The sequence below is a fragment of the Microtus pennsylvanicus genome, chromosome 1 (assembly GCF_037038515.1).
Source record: "Microtus pennsylvanicus isolate mMicPen1 chromosome 1, mMicPen1.hap1, whole genome shotgun sequence".
Classification (NCBI taxonomy): Eukaryota; Metazoa; Chordata; class Mammalia; order Rodentia; family Cricetidae; genus Microtus; species Microtus pennsylvanicus.
This window is the reverse complement of record NC_134579.1, coordinates 65,185,673-65,191,672: the sequence shown is the minus strand read 5'-3', so window position 1 is coordinate 65,191,672 and position 6,000 is coordinate 65,185,673.

The following is a 6,000-nucleotide window of genomic DNA, read 5'->3' as shown; positions in this document are numbered from 1 at the left end:
GATGAATATCCCCTAGAACTGGAGTTACAGGCAGTTGTGAGCCACCGTGTGGGCACTGAGAATCAAACATGGGTCCTCTGGAAGAGCAGCCAGTGCTCTTAGCCACTGAGCCATCTCTCCAGTCCCAATATATTTTCCCCTCATGGTCTGGATGCACACTCTTCCGATCGCCCCCAGACAGCATGCCCTGACCTGTCACTTCTGCTCATCCTCCTGTCACCCCAACTCTAGTTCCCTGGGGTCTGACCTCATCTCCATCCATGCTTGTTCCTACAGTGATCCCAGTTGTTCTTACAGGTTGATAGGTTCCCAATTTCCCATCGCTTTAGTCACTTTAGTTTCTTTCTGCTGCTGTGAGAAACAGCTACATTATTGGCTCAAGGCAGTCCTGAGTTCACATCTACAATGCTGTAGGTCAGAAGTCTTTTGGAATTAAAAATCAATGTGTTGATGAAGCTGGTTTCTTCAGAGGGCTTCGGGGCTGCCCCCATTCCTTGTTGCGTGGCCACATCACTCTGACCTTTGACTCCATCACCACATCCCCCCTCTCCGACTTCTACACACCTTCCATCCCTTTCTCACAAGATAACACAGGCACACCATGACCATCAAGAATAGTTCCCTCATTGCCAGGTCTTTACCACAATCATGTATCAAGACCCTGGTCCCTTATAATGTTCATGGGTTCTGAAGATGAGCGCATGCGCATATCACAGGGGACATTATGGAGCCTACCGTGCAATCTAGACCTCTGCTAGAGCTTGAATGTCCCCTCAAAAGCATCTTTTGGAATCTTAGTCCCCAGGACACATATTGAGAGCTGAGGCCTCTGTGTAGTGATGGGGCCCTGAGTGCTGGGTCTCAGGAGTAAGTTAGTGCTGATGTTGCTGGTACGAGTTGTCAATGGCCGAGCTTCTGGCTGAAAACCAAGTTTGTTCTCCCTCCTCCATGTCGTGATGCAGCAGACAAGACACTGTAGCTTCCTGTTCCACTGATAACCACTGTGTCCTGCATGTCTTGTGGCCATCACCTCTCACAGCTCGGTCCTTTACTTACTCTGTCCCACCTACACTGGTTCCCAATCATGCCCCTGCCTCAGGTCTTCTGCATTTCTCTGTGGCTGCTGCCGTTATCTGCCTGTTTGCTGTTTCCTCTTTACTGTGTTTATTTTCCTCTTAACTGTAATTCCTTGTGAATGTGAAACTTTGTGACCATCTGTAACCAGCATACAGCGGTGGCAATGAGTGTTACTGAGTAAACGGAAGGAAGAGCTTTCCTTGTAGGTGCGCAGGGAGTCAGCGACACACACATCTGTCCTTTCATGCATTCCCTCAGAGAAACCTTTTTAGTAAAGCTCAAGAATGATGGCATATGCACACACAATCTAATTTCAACCCAAGCAGGTTCCCAAGTGTCACTTGAAGAGTTCAAAATGCCACAGACCAAGAAGAGGGAGAGGGCACTCTCTGTTAGTGACTTTGGGGGACAGGAGGTAGTGTCCAGAGGAGTAAGCCTTTGACCAGACCTAGATGGAGTCTCAGTTATACCAAGATATGGGGCCATTGTTCTCACCCAAACCCAAGCTGACATTTAATCCCCACTTTGAGGTACTGAGATATGAGTCCAGGAACTTTGAGAGGCTCTCATGAGCAGACTTGTTCATTCTTGGGTTGAAGGTTATCTGAAGGATCTGCTGTCTAGGCCATTGTGACTCTTTCTCTTGAATGTGTCACTAGACAGAGTCACTACCAGCAAGAGGACTGTTCCTGTATAGAGCCCTAAACCTTGGACTTCCAAGCTTCAAGAAGTCTAAGTAATAAACTCCTTCTCTGTACAAATTGTGTAGTCTCAGATTTTCAATAAGAGTAGCAAAAACAGTCCAAGATCTTCTGTGAGCCTCAAGGCTCATGGCTCAAGGTAGTTCCAATAGCCAACAAGGAGTAGAATAGAGCCTAGGGGACTGTGGTGATTTGAAAGAAAATGGACCCCATAGGGAGGTATTTGGAGGTGTGGCCTTGTTGGAGTAGGTATCATCTTGTCGGAGGAAGTGTGTCATTGTGGAGGTCTCCTATGCTCAAGTTCTGTTCAGTGTGGCACACAGTTGCTTCTGTTGCCTACAGATCAAGATGTAAAACTCTCAGCTCCTTCTCTAGCACCATGTCTGCCACCATGCTGCCTTGCTTCCCACCATGATGATGATGGACTAAACTTATGAACTGTAAGCCAGTTAATTTAATATTTTCCTTTATAAGAGTTGCCATGGTCATGGTGTCTCTTCACAGCAATAGAAAATCTAACTAAGAGAGGACACACATCATCCCCCTCTGTCCTGAAGGCCTAAGAGAAGATAACCAAAGTATCTCACCTGCTGACCAGAAGGCAGAGCCTCATAAGGTCAGAGCTGAACCAGTGCCTCACAATGTAACCCTGGAGTCTACAGGCAGCTGGGCAGGAGATCAGAGCCTTCTCAGGGAGGGGCCAGTGGGAGCCAGGCCAGCAAAGCTGTTTGGAATCTGGGCCCTAGACTCTCTTCTGAGGGCTGAAGAGGTTGTCATTCAAGAGCAAGGATAGAATAACAGGCTCATGCAGCCCTCAAAGGCAACCGTATCTCTCTCTCCTAGTGACCAAATCCCATGTGTTCACAATAGGATGGAGACATTGTAAAAAAGACATCTGACTGGTGGCCCCAGCTATCTCTGATCTGACCTTCTGTTCCCATCTCAGACTTCAGAGTAGAGTCCTCTTGTCCTGGCTGCTGGTTCATATTTTCTTCTGCATTCGCTCCAAGTCTCTTCAGAGGCCCAGGCAGAAACCAGCCAAGTGGAGACCTGATTTTAGAACCATGTGGCTCTGCCTCTTTCTCCTCCCTCTTGCTGATCTTTTGGCATCACTAGCTTCATCATGGGTTTGAGCATGTGCTGAAACCAGAGAGCTTCTGTTTAGATGTGCTCAGACAACATCACCATCGGCAACCCAGGAGCAGTATCTGTGTGTCTGGCAAGGATCCAAGCTCTATGGGGCTGTGAACAAATTAATTTGGTGGCAGTCCAGGTGATAGATGTGACAGCCGGCAGCATGGGCCTGGTTTCTGTACTGCTGACTAAGTCCAGACCTCTGCTTGGGGTGGCCTATGCAGTGTGGTACCCACAGCAAGTGAGGCTTGACTCCAACATGAAAGACTCTTGCTTGCTTTGTTGCTTTCTCTGGGCCAGAGTGAGCATGCTGGCCATCTTATTGAAGTCAAGGGTGGTGACAGAGCCCAGGTCACATCCTGCCTCATTCCCACATCAGGTTCTAAGCACTGTCTCCTGGGGAGAAGGTAGTGGAATCCCTCTGTAACCTCCAGGTGAGCCCACTTCCAGTCAGCTGCAAGGACAAAGAAAGAACATGGACCACTGCCCAGTGATTGACACCCGTGCTGTGCCTGTGGGGCAGAAGAGTGCCCCGAATGTCACCTTCTTACCCACCTCAAGTAACAGCAAGTGGGATGATCTTTTCTCGCTTTGCTCATGGCAGGGAAAGCTTAAATATAAATTGTGATTCCCCCCCCTCCAAAGTTCCTTGTTATGCAGTAACTCACGCTCCAACTATTATGGGCTGGTGACAAGTGCAATATCTGAAGTAGCAATAAATGACAGAGGCGGGATGCAACTGAGGCAGAGGCAGGGAAGCAAGGATGACAGCCAGACCTCTGCAGAGGCTAACATATCTCAGCCTTGGACCCCATGGCAGTCTGGGTACAAGATCAGTGGCCTTTGGCTCAGGCCCAGCACCAACTGCTATATAAACTCTATGTCAGTAACTAATTACAGGCACACATACACACACACACACAGAGACACACACACATAAACACACAAACACACAAACACACACACACACACACACACACACACACACACAGTAATTTGAAGCCAGACTTCCGGATTGTCTCTCAGGAATGACAGCCTCTCTGTGACGTGCCATCTCTATAAACGTGGCAACAGCAGCAGAGGCTACACTTTGAGCAGCAAGTAAGCACAGTTGTGTGAGGTCCTTAGAAGGGCCTACTAGAGGAGCTTAAAGTAAAATCATCAGGCTCCTCAAACCAGCCAGCCTCCTACCCCTGTGCCCCCACCCCAGGCCTTCCTCTGGGGTGAATTGCTGGGGTGGCTAAGGGATGTGGGAAGCTGCTCTTTTCCCTGAGCACCCCAGCTGTGTGCTTGGATCAACAAACCCCATGCCTCTTGCTCCAGAGAGGCCCCTCTGCTCATAGTTCCCAGGTCACATGTGGACAAGCTGGGCCTCCAGTCCAGTAGTGGCTCTGGGCAGGGAATCCACAGGTCTGTGTCTGCTATTCCTGATACCCAAAGCTTCCCTTGGGTCCTCACAGTACTTGATGCATGGGAAGAACTCATTAAATGTTTGCTTGAAATGAAACACAATAAACATTCCTCCCACCTCTCCCATTTACTTCATGGCTGTTGACAGGGGTTTTTGTCCCACCTGGTCCTGCAGTCTTTCAGCCCCAAATAATACACAGAGGTTTACTTTAATCATAAATGGATTGGCCTATTAGCTCAGGCTTCTTATTAACTCTTTCTTACATCTTATCTTAGCCCATTATTCTTATCTGTGTTAACCAGGTGGCTTGGTACATTTTATCAGCAAGGCAGTCTCATCTGCGTCCTCTATAACTGCAGACCACATCTTTCCTCTTCCCAGAATTCTCCTGTTCTCGTCTCTGCCTATACTTCCTGCCTGGCTACTGGCCAATCTGCATTTTGTTAAAAATAATACAAGTGACAGGAAAAAAGGCCATTGTCCCACAGCACATGGCCAGGGCACAGCAGACACAGATGGTAACTTCATCTCTGGAGGCCCAGAGAGGGTGTCCAAGTGTCAGAGCATCCATGATCAGCTGACCAGAGCTCTGAATATGGGGCCTTCTTTGTCGGCTTCCTGGTGTCCAGCTCTCTCAGTATTGTTCTGTTACAGGGGGTCCACCAGCAATGATCAACTGAAAGCCTTTATTCTAGTTGGCTGGGACTATACCCAGGTATTCAGAGATTCAGGTGTAGCCCCAAGTGTCCAGAGCACAGGGTTTTTAAAAACAAAAAACACATCCTGGGCTCTTGCTCAGAAGCTGCAGGGGACCTTCTCAGAAGCAGGCATTTTAGCAGAAGCCAAGATAAGTGGTTAGCTGGAGGGGTTTCTGAGCAAGCAAGAAGTGTAGCAGAAGCCAAGATAAGTGGTTAGCTGGAGGGGTTTCTGAGCAAGCAAGCTTTTCACAGAAGCTAATAAGCTAACAGGGAATCTTGACTTTGTGTTCCCAGAATAGAATTTGGTAGTTTTGTATGGGAAATCTCCATCAAGGAGATCAGATTCTAGTTAAACCTGAAATGGCATGAGCAAAGAATACAAGATGGAGGAAACTCTGCACTGGCTTGCCCTGTCACAGTTCTTTTTAGAGGCCCCTATTCCATTTCTGACCTTCTCTAGAGCCGCTAGTGTGCCCTGTGAGGAGAGGACAGTAGCACAGTATCTGAACCTAGAGTAGGTCCTGACTAGACAAAGGGACTGACTTGACTGAGACCCAGGCCACAGCCAACTCTTAGAACAAGGCTGTGACAGAGGAGTGGCCCTTCAGACCTAGCTGCGGTGGTGTCAAAGTGTCTGTCACAAATCCTAGTAAACAGGCAGGCAGTGCAGCAGACATCCTGGCTCAAAGCCAGTCTTGAGTATCAGCCCACCCTGCTCCCCAGCCCTCGCATGGCAGGCATTCCTGTGGTAGATGTTTCTCGGTAATAAGAAACATGCAGAAATAATTGTGCTCCCCGGCAGCCGCCTCCCCCATTTTGCCCACATCAAAATGTTTCTGGCTTCCAAACTGTGATGTGGAGACACCCGGCCCTTGCCTGGGATGCAGACAGTCTCTGTTTCTGGCACTTGGAGGGCAGCAGAGCTGAGTCAGCACCACCAATTGTCTGGAGGAAAGGCTGCCATTGAACATGTGATGGG